Source organism: Prionailurus bengalensis, chromosome B1 (genome assembly GCF_016509475.1).
Source record: "Prionailurus bengalensis isolate Pbe53 chromosome B1, Fcat_Pben_1.1_paternal_pri, whole genome shotgun sequence".
NCBI lineage: Eukaryota > Metazoa > Chordata > Mammalia > Carnivora > Felidae > Prionailurus > Prionailurus bengalensis.
This window is the reverse complement of record NC_057344.1, coordinates 54,842,886-54,860,832: the sequence shown is the minus strand read 5'-3', so window position 1 is coordinate 54,860,832 and position 17,947 is coordinate 54,842,886.

The window sequence follows — 17,947 nt, the reverse complement described above, 5'->3', positions numbered from 1 at the left end:
CTAAGTTGGACACTTAACTGACTGATCCACCCAGGTGGCCCTAGGTTAATTTTCATACCAAGATTTCATCTTTATTTTCAACAACCTGCGAAATCTACCAAGTGCTTGTATCATGATCTACCTCAGCAATAAGAAAATGTCTTTGCAGAACCCTGACAAGGAATGATGTGGATTTTTTGTTTTAAACCAAAGCAGCTCCAATGACGCATGAAGTTACAGAACTCTCGGGGGAGGAGGAAACCCTGACTAATGCATAGGTTGTGTTCATTCAACAAGGGGCCATTCACTGTTGGTTCAATGACTGAGAAATTATGGTCAGGTCAAACAAACTGTGGGCTCTGCTTCATAAGACAGTCGAAAGCACACCGAAATCACAGCAGGGGAGACAGTCTCTGCCAGCTGCTTAGATTTTCTTTGCTTGGAAGAGCTTTCTATACCTTTAATTCTCGTATTGTGATGGAGTTTGCAAATGAGGAAAAGGGAACATGAAGTTAGAAGTTGATTCTGTTTATAGTTATAGCCAGGGAAGGATTTTCCATTCCTTTTCCCTTGGAGAAATAATACTTCTCTCAGTGTAGACATCTATTCTGAAGGGATTCTGCAAATACAATGAAGGTAAATTACTTGGAATACATTTCACAGTTAATAGTAGTGATAGTGATAACGACCATGATGATACTAATGCTGATTTCATAAGTTTATTAAATTACAGTTTTTAAAAACGGCTAGGCCACTGAAAATGGAGGGCTTCCTGCTTTTATCAGAGGCTTTGTCTTCTATTGTCACCCAAGGCATTAAAATAAATAAAATTACAAATTAAATTCTTTTTGCGCTAGACGCATTTCAAGTGCTCAGTCGCCATGTGTGACTAGAGGTTATTGTTTGGATAACACAGAACAATACACAGCATTTCCATTATTGCAGGAAGTTCTATTGAACAGAACTTTTGTACAGGTGTGGCAATATATCAGGAGGGGGAAAAGTTTGAAATATTACGGTCACAGTTTCATTCTTTATATACTGTATAAACACAAAACTTTTCTGCTAAGCGCAGGTTTACAGTAACACCATGGCTAATATCCTACTCATTTGCCAATTCTCACTGACTAGCTGACTGACCAACTGAAGAATATTTCCCTGATCTTCATGTAGTATGAAAGGAATGACTAAAATAAAATAGTGGCTTATTCTACTGACGAGGTTAATGGGTATCTTTTTTATGAAAGTTAAAATAGTGATTACATAATTATTCTTGTTTCGATCTTACCCGGCAGGTCCAAACCACATTTCTAAAAAAAGAATTAATTAATTCTTTCATGAATGCTGCATCAAAATATTTGTTGCCTTTTTTTTTTAGTATTTACTTCCTCTGCGCTTAAAGATCCCTTTGTGGAGACATCATCATAAATGTTTGTAGACATTCAATGTGCTTACAGTGTCCTCTTATGCATTTGGTAATGACCTAGTCTTAAATGTCCTAGTGTGCTCACATATGGAACTCTGAGGTCAAACTTATTTGGAGTTTTCACATTGAGTCAGATGAAGGAATCCGTTCTTTTTAAAGCCTAATCTTTATGTCCGTAATCTCTATCTTTTCCTGTGTTTACTTTTGAAATCCAGTTTTACTGAAAACTGTGGAATAACAACTTACCCTGAGGAAGTGAGTCAGTGTCTCCATGAAATAAACGGATTAAATTCTGAGTATAGTAATACCCATTCGGTTCTAAGTGGTAGAACCATGTGGCAAGGCCTAGAAACGAAGGGGCTATTTCGGAGGACACTGGTGTGAATCTTGGAAATCCAAATATACCCTTACATTGAAGATGAGTCCTCGAAGACAGGTTGAAAGGACAAAATAAGATGTACTTTTTCAGTGACATGAGAATCCATACTTACGATGACGTCAAGGTAGATCTTTTTTTTTTTTAATTTTTTTTAACGTTTTATTTATTTTTGAGACGGAGAGAGACAGAGCATGAACGGGGGAGGGGCAGAAAGAGGGGGAGACACAGAATGGAAGCAGGCTCCAGGCTCTGAGCCTTCAGCCCAGAGCCCGACGCGGGGCTCGAACTCACGGACCGTGAGATGGTGACAGGAGCTAAAGTCGGACACTCAACCGACTGAGCCACCCAGGCGCCCCGACGTCAAGGTAGATCTATCTACTTAGGTAAGTGGGGGCATTCTTATTTATAAACTAGAGTTGTCAAACCTAGAATCTATTTCTAAGTCAGATTTTTTTTTTTATTAAAAAAAAATTTTTTTTCAACGTTTATTTATTTTTGGGACAGAGAGAGACAGAGCATGAACGGGGGAGGGGCAGAGAGAGAGGGAGACACAGAATCGGAAACAGGTTCCAGGCTCCGAGCCATCAGCCCAGAGCCTGACGCGGGGCTGGAACTCCTGGACCGCGAGATCGTGACCTGGCCGAAGTCGGACGCTTAACCGACTGCGCCACCCAGGCGCCCCTCTAAGTCAGATATTTTTGAAAGAAACCGTCTTGTGGTTCCTTTGAGTGAGTGGTGAAGTTTTTCCTTTACTTTTTTGACTAAATGCACTTCATGATTCGGTTTTTAAAAAACGCATATTTAAAATAGAGCCAGCAGCACACACATTGGTATCATTACCATCAGCTGCTTCCTACATACAAAGAAAATCTAACCACGTTTCCCTGTAGTACCTATTCTCTTTCAAAACATCCCTCTAGTGCCTGCTGTTCACCCTTTTCTAGGGCCAAGCGGGTAAAATGAGGATCCAGCAAAAGTGAAAGGTGGTCAAAGTCTCTTCTCGAACGGAGAGTTTTATGACAATAACATCAAAGTAGGAACCATTCTATTTCTGCTTTTGACCTGCTGATGTTATGAGTAAAATTGTCCTTACTCCTCAGGAGCCGTTCTCTTTTGTGCTCAAGCTCTGCTATGTATTGTAGTTTGTGGCTGCCATGTTCAAATTTATTTTTTAATAGTTTTCCTAGGTTGACTGTTCACAAGCAGTATGAGAAAATTACTTATGTTTCCTTTTGAAATACACTTAAAAGTCTAGATTAAAAATACAACTTCATGGACAGAATTCAAGATGGAGGCAGGAAGACCCTGAACTCACCTTGTGGCACAGACACACCGAATTACAGTTTCATATGGATCATCTCTCTCTGAAAAAGAACTGAAAACTAGAAGAACTGCTTCTCCATAAGACAGGGTAATAGGACCACATGGAGCTGGGTGAGAGAGACAGAGAGGTGGCTATAGCAAAACCCCCCCCACCCCTGGCACAGTGACCTCTATGGAAGGATCTCACCAGTCCCGTGTTTCTCCTGGTGGAGGATGGGCTTAGTGCCCCACATCAGTCACCCCAACTCTTGGGATCTGTACCAGAGGGATGAGCTCCTTGAGATTCCTGGCCTAGAAAACCAATAGGGCTGATGTCCAAGGGACCCAAAGTGCTATAGGAAACTGAAATTCTTCTAGAGGGTCCAAGTTGGGTCTCACTTGCCCCTGGGATCCAGCACAAAAATTCATTTAGATTCATTAGGTTCATTTCCTGGCTGGGAGCATCTGCTGGAGGGTGGAGGGGTTCTCTCTATAGATGGAAGTTCTGGCAGATGCTGTTTGGGCACTCTTCACCGACCCTGCAGGACGGGAGGCCATGCTCCCATGTGACACCCTCTCACTGCCTGGCTGGGGCTAGCCTGGGTGAGCAGTCATGGCAACGTCTTGCTGTCTTGCTGAGGCTGGAGAGTGCGGGCAGTCATAGCAGTCTCCCACTTCCGGTGGGGGGCAGGGCGGAGAGGAAGCAAGTGGGAGCAGATCTGGCATTCTCCTACTGCAGCACAAGGGTGCAGACAAGGCACTCTTCCAGAACATTCCTAAAACCTCAGGGCACATGCAGTCAAGGCATTTTTATACTGCCTTTATGAAGCCACTGGGCATACCCCGCCCCCTACAGTCTTTCAGTTGCCTGTTAAAGGCACATGCAAGCCACATAGGGGATGTCCCTTGTTTGCCTGGCCCTGGTGGCGAAGGGGGCTGGCGTTCCTGAGCTCTTAGGGACAATAACAATCAGAAAGACAGATTTTGGCAGGCCAACACCCATGGCGCTGCATAGACAGCCAACTGAAACTCACCCCCAGTCCTCCTGTGTCTACCTATTTGCTTACCCTGGAGCTCCACCCTGAAGGACAAGATTCAGGTTTCCCACATATCTAGAGGCTATGAAGTTTCTCTCAGGGAGACATTATCCTTGCTTCCCCCTTGGTTTATATACTCCCTTGGTTGCAGCTCCAGGAGTCTTTCCAGAAAGGAGCTTTTACCCTTGTCTGAAGTCCTGAGTTTTTCAACTGTTACCCAGGAAACACCTCCACATCTCTCAATATGGAAGCCAGCAGGATTTATGATTGCAGCCCCATGGCTGTATATATTTACATACCTTAAAAAATGCTGCCTGAGGGGGCTGCTGGGTGGTTCCATCTCTTAAGCATCTGACTTTTGGTCTCAGCTCAGGTCTTGATCTCAGGATTGTGAGTTCAAGCCCTGCATTGGGGCATGTGCCGGGCATGAAAGCTACTTAAAAAATTGCTCCCAATCAGTCTGAAACTAGGTGCTAAAGGAGATTCCTCCCCTTGGAACAACAACAGATCTTAGAACACCCCCAACAGTGGAGAAATATCAAGAACAAGTCATGCTGCTCAGAATATTATAAAGGTTTGAGAGAAAACTAAGAACTAGGACAAGGGGAAACGAGAAAGATCAACGCCTAAACAAGGCCACTCCTTCAAGATTGAAAGATGTAGCCATTTCTCCTAATACACAGAAACAAACACTGTGAGTCAAGCAAAATAAGGAAAGAAAGGAATATGTTCCAAATGAAAGGACAAAAATCTTAGAAAGACACTTAATGATACAGGGAGAAGTAATCTACCTGACAAAGAAATCAAAATAACGGTCATAAAGATGCTCATCGTACTTTGGAGAAGAAGGGATGGATGAACACAGAGAGAACTTCAATAAAGAGATAGAAAATGTAAGAAAGAACCAAGCAGAAGTCACAGAGCTAAAGAAGATAATACCTGAACTGAAGTTGAAGGGTTCGCCAACAGCCCGGATGAAGCAGAACAGACCAACGAGTTGGAAGACAAAGCATTGGAACTCACTCAGACGAAGCAGCAATAAAGAAAAAAGAATTTTAAAAATGTAGGTAATTTAAGAGACTTATGAAAACATAATATTAAGTGGAATATCATTTACATTATAGAGGTCCCAGAAGTAGAAGGGGGAGGGGGTAGAAAAATTATTTCAAGTAATAATGGCTGAAAATTTCCTTAACCTAGGGAAGAAACAGACACCCAGCTCCAGAAGCCCAGAGAGTGACAAATAAAATGAACCCACAGACAGCCATACCACGACTTTAACAGAAATGAATAAGAATGGGAACAAGGTAGCCAAAGCCTACCTGGAACGTTTATGTTTGTTTAAGTACATATAAACCTGCCACACTGGCTTAGAAGTCAGTTTGTAGCTATAAGCCTTTCTTTATAGTGATACCGAGAATGTTCCAGAAACAAGCATATTTTATGCTCCTGTGTAGGTTTATATTTTCACTTAAGCAGGAAAACAATGGGGTCCAGAAGAATGTCTGGGGCCCATAATTACTGTTGTGACATTTGCCTGAGTGAATACAGGGTTGCCTTCCATTTGCATACGCAGCAACTTCTAGAAGCTAGTTTGGCTTGCTGGTATCCTTAGAGAGTTTGAGATGCCACTCAGGATGTCTGGTGTATCTTTAATCAGGAGGCTGAAACTGCAGGAAATACAAGCTTCTAAAAATTGTGTGACACTAAGTGAAGAAAAACAGATTTTAAAGGAAGACCATCTATTCTTTCTACTGGAGAATATGTACCTGTGATTCTCCAATCTGCTGGAAATTTAAAGAAGACCACTTTAACTTCCAGGCTAATTGTTCAGTTGTTAAAGATGAAAAGTGAAAAGTAACACACATAGGCTTCTACAATAAATGATGATGTGGCTTCCGACAAAAATCAGGGCCTCAGATGAGCATACTTTGTAAATGAGAATGATTTGCAGTGACCTTTTTACATTGACTAATGATGTGGCTCTCTGACCAGCAGGTTTCACAACAGTTTGGAGAGCTGTTTCCATAGTTTTCATTCTTGCGGGAGAACGAACAAACGAATGTATAGTAGAGGCAGAGGAAAAGTTCCTCGGAAGGGGGAAAAATATGTGCTGGTGGTAGTAGAAAGAGAAAAGGGCAGAGTTTTACAGGGGATAAGAGGTGTAGACCTAATATCAGAAAACATGAAATTTTGGATATCACACAAGGCATATGTATCTATTGGCTTTGCTAATTTTGCTCATTCGTCAATAATAGAAGCTGAGGGAAAAGAGTCATTTTTGAACATTAAATGAGGAGCGATTTCTATTTCAAAAAAAGAGTAAATGTTTTATGAATGCTTAAAACATTTCCCTGCTTAAGAGCTTTCTTGTGAGTTTCTCTCTTCATTAGGAATCAAGAAATATTTATTGAGCACCCACTGAATGAAGAGCAATATATCGGTTCTTTTGGGCTATAGTGAAGAAATGTAACATAATCTTTGCCATTAGAGGGTTTGCAAATCAGTACTGAGGCAAGACCCTGAAACGTGAAGCAAATGGAGGAATGAGTAATGCAAGATAATATTTTAATGGTACAGACGTCAAATATGAAGTCTAGGGGAAAGGGTAGGTTCCCTGGAAGAAATGGTGGAAGCTACATCTTGATGCATGGATGCGATTTGGAGGCGATGATGGGCAAGGGAGAGATCTTTGAGGTAGAGGAGTGATAGCTGGGGTCTTGGAGACCTGAAGGTGCACCCCATGTTCCTAGGGCAGCAGGAGGCTGGCTCCTAGCACAATTGGGAGCATACAGTGGGAATGGAAAAGTGCGAGGTTGTATACTGACAGTGAGGCCCACCCAGTGGTCCCTATTATAGTGAAGGATGTGTACGAGTCCCTTGAGGAACCACAGAACTACCAGTTATTCAGACGGTGGTTAAGGAACAAAAGGAGAGCCTCTTTTCACTCAGGGCACTCATCAAAGCTAGTTATTATTATTATTATTATTATAAAGAAGTGAGTGGTCAATCCTTCAACACTTCCTTTACCAAAGATGATTGAATTTCCTTTTTTAGTTCGCAATCCATGTTTAAATGAGACACATTATTTTAAAATTTCACCCATAGTTAAAAAGTTGCTCATTTGTTTGAAAACTTAGGTAGAGACCAGCTATCTTTCAGAGTTTTCCTCCTTATTAGTTTGTATAAATATTGATTCACCCTAGAAATGAGTTATGGATAGGAAGGATCTTTTTTTTTTTTTTTTTGCACTATACAACACAGCATTCCAGAAAGCCCTCATTTCCGTTGATGAATGTCTATTGGCGTACAGAAATCTGGCATGTGGTTGAGGAGAAGGGATATAGCTGACATGAGAAAAGCTTGAGAAGGAAACCATAATCCCCCTTCAAATTCGCTGCTTATTAGAGGAGCTAAAATGATTAAGCAGCTGGAGGTTTTGATGTATGAGGAAAGATTAAAAGAATTACATGCGTGTAGGTTGGCCCAAGAGCTAAGGAGTGTATGCGCATGTGTGTGGGGAGGCGGCCTGATAGCCATTTGCAGATAATTGAAAGTATAAACCCCAAAGAAGGAGAGGGATTGTGGAGGTGGTCTTTAGGGGATTATCTAAGGGTAATGAATGAACTGAAGAAAAGAAAAAAAATGCTTTCATCAGGAAGACTTTCATAATGGGTGAGACTTAAGAGGCCATAAAAGAATCTCCCAGGAGAGGTGGTAAAATTCCCATCCCTTGAGTCATTTGGAGGAGGACTATAAAAGTTTTGGGAGTGCATAATGCTGCCTTGTGGGGGAAGAGATTTGGTAAGCAAGACCATCCTTTGTCCTAGTGTTTTATAGTTCAGTTTCTAAGATGAATCAATTGGTAAACAATAAATTTGGAAACTCCCCAGGAACTTAGTGCGTCTCATTTCACTGATAATTTTCAAGTAACACACGCATGTTCCACACCTCCTCTTCCTCCGATTTCCTTCCACACGTTGTCCTTGGCATGTCATTTTTTAGGGGACATGCAGGTTCAATGGTAGACAGATTGCAGCCTGAAGGTATAAGCAGCATGTAATTCAGCAAATGGCAATACTGATGAAACTCCATGCACTGTAGTCTCTTTTCCAAACCTGATTGCTGTCTGTTGCACTAGGAGGAATCTCTGTATTGTGTTCCTCAGGGTCCTTCAGGGTTAGTGTTTGGATCATGCTACTTTTGGAAAGAAAATTGGTCAAGGCTAGCCTTTCTCCAGTATCGTGACTAGGCAGAAATTCTTTCCGGTGAGTTTTGATAAGAACAACAGTATGTCTGTTTTTATAATTGCAGAAACCCAAAGAGACGGGATCTGAGAGCACTTCATTTTAATGCTAATGGAATAAAAAAAATTCCCATGACCTTGTAGGATCATATCCTTTGATCTCATAGTTTCTCTTTTAGGTTTTTCCCCTGTTGGAGGAAGAATAAATGGTTCTCACGTGAAGATTTATATAGTAGTTTTTCTTCATCGCGTTATTTGCATAACTGCTAACCAGAAATAACCTAAAAATCAATAGCAGATTAAAAAGTTTTGTTAAGTCTTTGTAATATATTGTCACCGCTACAAAATTCGTGGTTCTGAAGAAAACATAATAGGAGAAAATGCACATGATAATATTTGAAGAAGTTAGGACATTCAAACACACTAGTATACTAAATGCACTTGGGTAGGAAGATGGATAAATGGATAGACACTTGTATTAGTTTTGTTATATCTGAGTGGTGGGATTGTGAATAATGTTAAGTTTCTTCTTCATACTTCTTTATATGTTCTGCAATTAGTGTATACTACTCATCAGACTGTTATTTAAACAGATTTTTACTTTTATTTTTTTGTAGTTTGAAGTTTTTATTTAAATTCCAGTTAGTTAATATACAGTGTAATATTAGTTTCAAGTGTAGAATTTAATGATTCATCCCTTACATACAACACACAGTGCTCATCACAAGTGCCCTCTTTAATACCCATCACCCATTTAACCCACCTCCCCTCCAGTAATCTTGTTTGTTCTCTACAGTCAAGAGTCTGTTTTATGGTTTGCCTGCCCCCTCCAACTTCATTTGTTTCTTAAGTTCCACATATGAGTGAAATCATATGGAATTTCTTTCTCTGACTGACTTATTTTGCTTAGCATAGTACTGTCTAGCTTCATCCACGTTGTTGCAAATGGCAACATTTTATTGTTGTTGATGGCTGAGTAATATTCCATTGTATATATAAAATATATATTCTATTTCATTCTTTTTGGTGGCTGAGTAATATTCCATTATATATAATATATATTCCACATATCTATATTATATATAGATAATACACATATATATGTTACATATATATATATATATATATATATATATATATACCACATCTTCTTTATCCATTCATCAGTTGAGCCACATATGGGCTCTTTGCATAATTTGGCTATTGTTGATAATGCTCTATGAGCATCGGGTGCATATATCCCTTCAAATCAGCATTTTTGTATCCTTTGGGTAAACACCTAGTAGTGCATTTGCTGGATCATATGGTAGTTCTATTTTTAATTTTTTGAGGAACCTCCATACCGTTTTCCAGATTGACTGCATCAGTTTTCGTTTCCACCAACAGTGTAAGAGGGTTCCCCTTTCTCCACATCTGTTGGTTCCTATGTTGTTAGTTTTAGCCATTCTGACAGGTGTGAAGCGATATCTCATTGGAGTTTTGATTTGTATGTCCCTGATGGTGAGTGATGTTGAAATGTTTCCCTTTAAATAAAGTAAAAAAAAAAATGTATATTAAAAACATAGGTCTTTGGATATGAGTGTGTCACACTAAGAAATGGACCTACATGTGTAGAGTTCAGAATGGGCTTTTCTGCATAAAAAACAGACTAGGTGGAAACAACTGTGATACTTCTGTACAATTCGGAAAGTAAAAAGTCAATTTTTTTGGGGGTATTTTTTTATCCAAAATATTTTTATAAGCTGAAGCTAGAAGAAAGTTGAGGATTGGGTTATGTCAGCTCCCAAGTACCCTAGTACATAACCAAAATATTTTATGTTTACTTCAAAAAAGCCTTCACTGGGGTAGATATTAGACATTTTAAATAGCACTAACAAAGATAAACACATTTCTATTCTTGACTCATTAGAATCTTTAATATGGTGATATCTATATATACATATATATGTATATATGTATATATATGTATATATGTATATATATGTATATATGTGTATATATATATGTATATATATGTATATATGTATATATATGTATATATGTGTATATATATATATATATGTATATATATATATCCAATTCTTCAAGAAAGGGATATTAAAACATGTTTGAGGGGCGCTTGGGTGGCTCAGTCAGTTAAGCGTCTGACTTAGGCTCAGGTCACCATCTTGTGGTCCGTGAGTTCGAGCCCTGCTTCGGGCTCTGGGCTGACCTCTCAGAGCTTGGAGGCTGTTTCAGATTCTGTGTCTCCCTCTCTCTCTGCCCCTCCCCCATTCATGCTCTGTCTCTCTCTGTCTCAAAAATAAATAAACATTAAAAAAATTTTAAACATCATGTTTGACTGTAATTCAATGGAGGAATTACTATGAACGAAGGATAAAACAAAATATTTTTGTTATTGCCTTTATTTTTAAGTTTTCTTCTTATAACTTTTGTTAGTGTTGTTTTAGATGATAGGATTTATAAAAAAAATATAACAGAAAGAAAAAAAAATCAAATGAAAGTAAGTACACTCAAAAACTTTTCATGAGACTCTTATAAACTATAAAACTTTATTCACTTATTCTACAAACTTTCTTATTTTAAAAACTTTTTCTAATTTTTTTAAAATTTTTTTTTATTTTTGAGAGAGAGACAGAGCATCAGCAGGGAAGCGGCAGAGAGAGAGGGAGACACAGAATCTGAAGCAGGCTCCAGGCTGTCAGCCGTCAGCACAGAGCCGATGCAGGGCTTGAACCCACAAACTGTGAGATCATTACCTGAGCCAAAGTCAGACGCTTAGCCAACTGAGCAACCCAGGCACCCCTATTCTACAAACTTTCATTGTATTCTAGAATCTGGGGCTACATCAATGAAAAAAAAAAGGACCAAAGTTCCTGTCACCTAGAAGCTTTTATTATGGCAAACTTTAAATCTTCTGTGACATACTGAGTCTCTGCATGTACTCACTAAATGTTGTAGAAATAATCTTTACATAAAATTTTGCATTTGTTTGTTTTCCAGCAGGAGTAGAAGCACTGAACTAAAAATTACGTATGTATTTATATACATCTAATCTATATAACCATAAATCTAGGTATCCCTGACAGATACTGTTAAAATGATCTAAATTGACTCGTGTTTTTTTCTCTACTAATGTAAATAATTGTTTCAGCATCTTGTATTACTTTTTATTCAATTTCTTCCATCAGTTTGATATACACTTTTGATGGGATATAAAATACCTAAATGCCTATGCATATTCTATTTTATTCATCTGCCTTTCTTCTTTCCATACGAAGAAGCAGTAGACAGCAGACATATTAATTAACTTCCCCAACCATTACAGCAAAAATGTGAATTGTATAAATTGTTTGAAGAAGCATATTCAAAATAAAATACAACAAATAGAGCAGACTGTATAGTAAAAAAAAGAAAACAATGAAATTTAAAGCACAACAGAACATGTGATGACAGAGGTAAGATCAAAATAGTGTATTGATAAATATGAATGGGCTAAACGAACCCCCCCCCCCCACAAAGATTCTGATTGGGTTACAAAGCGGCACACAACTAGTAATGGCTACATGAGCTACATCTTTAAAATTTTTTTTATGTTTTATTTATTTTTGAGAGCAAGAGAGACAGAGCAAATATTTAAAAATAACTTAGAAATGTTGAAACTAAAGGAGTAGGAAGAGGCATAACAAGAAAATGAAGGGTCATAATCTTCACTTCACACTAGAGTGGAATCAGATAAAAAGATTACGTGAGATAAAGCACAATAATCCGTAAATATCTAGGCACCAAGTTATTTTAATTGGGAAAGCTCATATTTCTGTTCCTTTGTTTCTTCACATATAAAGCAGAATAGGCAGATTGATAAACAGGAGAGCCACGCTCGAGACCCAAGGAGTCTAGTTTCTGAGTACTCTTGTTTACCAGTATCACATGGAAGGATTTCCCCCTACTTTCCTGATTCAAGAATGTATATATGGCAGATTTTTCTGAAGGTTTAATACCATTGAAGGTAATAATTACAATCAAGGGCAGCAGAGCCAATCACTTACAATTGAACCATGGAGAAACTTGCTCTTAAAAATTTCATGACCCTCTTCATAGGGAGCAGTCTCACCACCTTTCCTAATTTTTTGTGTTTTCTTTTCTCCTTGAGCTTGGCCAGATACCTTGAAAATGATCCCCTCTATATGATAAAGTATTTGGTTCTCTTTTTTCTCACTTCCAACCCATTCTGGCTGTTCTCTAAGGCCCACACCATACAACCAGAAAGGCTGATCAAAGGTGCTTTTCTCAATAGAAGCCTTTTTTTTTTTCCTTAAAAGGGATTCTGATGTTGATTGTTAAATTGCTCTTTTTTTCTTCTCCCCGTTGTACATTCTTTTGTGCTATAGTGAGGGTTTTTTTTTTTTGCTCTTAGTTTTATTGAGATATATTTGAAAAATAAAGTTATATGTATTTAAAGTATACAATGTGGTGATTTCATATACATGTGCACATGGTGAAATGATTATCACAATCAAGCTAATTAACATCACTTAGTATAGTTACCACTTTTTGAGTGTGATGGGAACACTTTAGATCTACTGTCTTAATAAATATCTAGTACATAATAGTACTAGATATATGTACATAATACTAGATATGTACTATGATACTAGATATGTACTACATATGTACATAATAGTACATATAGTATTATTAACTATAGTCACCATTCTGCACATTAGATCTGTAGAACTTACTCATCTTCTAACTGAAAGTTTTATCCCTTGACCAAACTTTCCCCAGTTCCTCCACCCCTCAATCCCTGGCAACTACTTGCCATACCGTTTCTATGAGCTTGGCTCATTTTTAAATTTTTAAATGTTTATTTATTTTTGAGAGACAGAGAGCAAGCAGGGGAGGGGCAGAGAAAGAGAGACGGAGACACAGAATCTGAAGCAGGCTCCAGGCTCTGAGCTGTCAGCACAGAGCCCAACGTGGGGCTTGAACTCATGAACCGTGAGATCATGACCTGAGTTGAAGTCTGACGCCTAACTGACTGAGCCACCAGGCACCCTCTCACCCTTTTTTTAAGATGCCACTTCTAAGTGAAATCGTACAATATTTGTCTTTCTCTGTCTGACTTATTTCACTTAGCATAATGTCTTCCAGGTTCATCCATGTTGCTGCAAATGGCAGGATTTCCTTCTTTTTAAGGCTGAATGATACTCCATGGTTGGTCAGTCTATCTATCTATCTATCTATCATCTACCATCTATCCCCCACATCTTCCTTATCCATTTATCTTTGGATGGACACTTCAATTGTTTCCATGTCTTGGTGATTGTAACAAGGCTGCAATGAACATGAGAATGCAGATATGTTTTTGAGCTACTGACTTAGTTTCCTTTTGTATGTACACCCAGATGTGGGATTGTTGGATCACATGGTAGTTATATTTTTAATTTTTTGAGAATTTGGAGTTGAGATTTTGATGGATTACTATAAATTATGCGAAACAATTTCATTATTTTTGTAGCTCATACCCATCAGCTGATCCTGGTTGCATTTAAGATGTTGATGTTTTGTTCATCAGAAATCTTCACGTTAATTTTTATTTCTCAAAAATATTACATAAAAGTATTATTTATCTTATTTACTGAGTCTTTGACACTCTTTTAAATTTTGTAGCCAGGGCTTGTGCCTCACTTGGCCTAATCCGAGGCTTGGCCCTGCCCATTTATCAGAACTAGCTATTGAGCAATCTCATAAGAAGGCAGCATCATAGCACAGGGTTTGTCCAGTCTTTTCTGAAAGATATAATTTAATTCTTTTTTTCATTTTTCCCTCATGGAGCTAAAAAAGCTTGCCAGTTTTTTTTTTTTTTATTACTATCTTTAGATCATTTTCAAGTAATCTTAGATAACAATAGGAGTGCGGTCCATTTCTTGATTTATTTGCCCATTTGTTAGGGAAACTAGCAATTCTTGTTGACCAACTAAATTAATTTCTGATAATTTTTAAAGTCTTCATCTATTGCAGTACAATACTGCAACTGAGAAAGTTTCTGGAATTTGGGAAGACAGGTTGTTCTGAAAAAAATCTAAGTTAGTACAAAATCTATTTGTAAGTCCTCAAATAACAAAACCCTTAGACATCTTTGTTTTCAGAAGTTACTCTTCCTATAAAAATGATCTCTTACTTTATGTAAATGAGGAAATGATAGCTTTTGAGAGAATGTTCTAGAAGAGCATTGGATGTTTGCAGATACTGAGTTATTTAGTGAAGAGGGAGGCAAGAGAGGAGGGGCGTTTTGAATGGTTGGGGGAGCAGTCCAATAGGCCTGTCACTTAAAAATTGTAAATATTTACATATATTTTTATGGCTATGAAGAAATGGTTCTTATAAAAATATTGTAATTAAGGTTTTGGAGGCATTAGGGTATTTGATCTATAAGAAAGGCAGAATAGGAAGAATGAAGGAAGAATTGAAGACTGGTTTGAGATCTAAAGGAAGGACTTTTGGGGACTCTATTTTCTATATTTGAGTCCTATCTTTAAAAGAAAAAAAAAGGGAGGCTTTTAGTAGAAACAGGTCAAGACTAAATATTTTTGTTGACTCTCTGCACCCAGTAATTGCAGCTTATGAGATGACCAGCATGGCAGCAAGCCCAGCTTTACTCAAGAAGTCCTTGGTTCACCTCCAAGTGACCATTGGTGAACAGGGTCTCCTCACTGTGTTATTAATTAACCCTGGCAGACCTTCAACATTTTCATTACCTTGGCAGAGAGTGGGCTTTTCCCTCAGTGTGCTGACTTATCTCCATGCCAGCACTGCACTGAAGTCATTAAAATCCTCACATTTAACCCTACTGCTAAGGGCTGATGTTGCAACAGTCTTGGAAACAGTGAAACCTCATCCAGGTGTCATTTCTTTCTTTAAAAAATGCTACAGAACGTCCAGGGTCCCCTTTCTATTCTGAAATAATTATCAAGAGTCCCTTGTTTCAGTTCATCAGATTTATTTGGGAATAGAAAAATCAGAGAATAATGTACTATAATATTTACCTTACCTGAGAATATCACCTGAAGACATTGCCTGAAGAAATTAGATTTGTGGCTCAGAATTAACCCAAGGCCAATGAGTAAGAATCATAGTATATTGGAATTGTATGGCCCAACCCCCATATATACACATGATTTTCTTAGTCACATCCCCAGATATTTTGTCATTTAAACTCCGAGTCCTTTCATTAACAGAGATCTTAATTACCTTTTAATATAGTCAATTTGGTGTTTGGGAAAGACGTATGGTTCAAAGACAAAAATCAGAAGATTCGAAGTCATCTAACTCAATTTAAGACTTAGAGTAGATATTTAGGAACCATATTGTATTTGGGTGAGAAACTTAGCTTCTCAAAGCCTCAGTTTCCCCATCTATGAAACAAAATTTAAATATCCACTTCAAAGGGTTGTTATGATAATTAGCTGCTGGAAAATAAGGTATATTATGTGTGCTTCCTGTCTACTGGGAGTCACTAGACTGAAGTCACACTTCTCTTTTATGTACTGCTTAAAACAGTTTGAGATATATTTCCACTTGAAAGTAGGCGGTGGGTCTTTTGCCATGTTACTGATTGCACCATTGGTTCTTACCATGAACGTTTTGGGGAATCCACTAGGTCTCGATGTTCCACAGAGCCATTCTAAGTGTAGTCTTCTGGGGTTCTTCCCTGTTCTGCCCATGAGCCATTTCTGCTACTTCAAACAATCATATTGGTTTTCCTCTGGTGCTGTGCTTTCTCTTATATAGCATTACAGCCAGCATGGGCTACCGAGGCTGCTCTGTCCTTCATGGCAATGGCAGAATGTCGATACAACTTTTAATGAGACATTACTGGAGGTTAGGGGAAATGGATGGAAATTCCAGCAATAAAAAATCTGAAAGTAATTCTAAAACGTTCTCAAATACACGAATGAGACTTAGACCCATAACAGGGTTCTCTCCATTTTACCGAGCTCCTCACTGTGAGAGACCTCCAGCTTTTGCCTATGTCCCTGGCCTTTGGCCATGTCATAAGGGCCACCTTACCACGTACAGCAGGACAACCCCCAAAGAATCTCACCTGTCTCAAATTCAGTCCCCTAACTCTTTGTGACATTGAGATGGAAACATATTTTCTCTCCAAATCTTGAATTCTTCCCCCCAATTTAACCGTACCCAGGAAGATGGGCCATGGAAACTTCTAGTAACCTGGGGAAAATTTCTTATGTCTCCCCAACACTGTGGAATATGGTCTAACCATAAGATTTCTAAGAGAATATAATAATGTAATATCAGTATTTTTTCCAAACAGTCTTTCCTTTTCCTCTAGCTCAACATAAACACCAAGTCTATATTTTTTCCTGAAAATTTTATTGCACACATCTGAACACATACACACACATGCATGCACGCACACACACACACACACACACACACATGTAATGCTATAGACTGAATGTTTGTGTTTCCCCCTCAAATTCATGTGTTGAAACCTAATCCCCAGTGTGATGATATTAGGAGGTGGGAGACTCTGGGAGGTGATTAGATTATGAGGACGGACGCTCATGAATGAGATTCATTACCTTATAAAAGAGACCCCTGAGAGCTCCCTTGCCCCTTCCTCCATCTGAGAACACAGCAAAAAGATGGCTCTCACCAGACACCACATCTATTCCCACTTTGATCTTGGACTACCAAGCTTCCAGAACTGTGAGAAAAACATTTGTGTTGTTTATAAACCACTCAGTCTATGGTATTCTGTTATAGCAGCCTGAACAGACTAAGACAAATACACACACACACACACACACACACACACATATATATACAAATACATACATACATATAAATGTATATATACAGTAGTTCCAAGGTCCCCAGTGGATACCTAAAACCGCAGACAGTACTGAACCCTATAAACTGTTTTTTCCTATACATACATACCTTTGATAAGGTTTAATTTATAAATTAGGCACATTAAGAGATTAGCAACAGGGACACCTGAGTGGCTCAGTCAAATATCAGGCTTCTGCTCAGGTCATGATCTCGTGGTTCGTGAGTTCGAGCCCCACATCGGGCTCTGTGCTGACCACTCACAGCCTGGAGCCTGCTTCAGATTCTGTGTGTCTCTCTCTGCTCTTCCCCTGCTCACACTCTTCCGTCTCTCAAAAATAAATAAATATTAAAAAATTAAAAAAGAGATTACCCACAATAACGGTTAATGAAATAGAACAATTGTAAGGATGTATTGCAATAAAAGTTATGTAAATGTGGTCTTTCTCTCTCTCAAAACATCTTATTGTTCTGTACTCATCAATCTTCTTGTGATTATTCAAGGTGATAAAACGCCTATGTAATGAGATGAAGTGGGGTAAATAAGGTAGGTATTGTTATATAGCAGTAGGTTTCTTTTGATCTTTTGACAATATCTCAGAAGGGAGATCACCTGCTTCTGGACCACAGTTAACCACAGGTAACTGAAACCATGGCAAGTGAAACAGATCGGGGGGACTACTATATATCAGTTAGGAGAATTCTAAGTTGATTCTAAG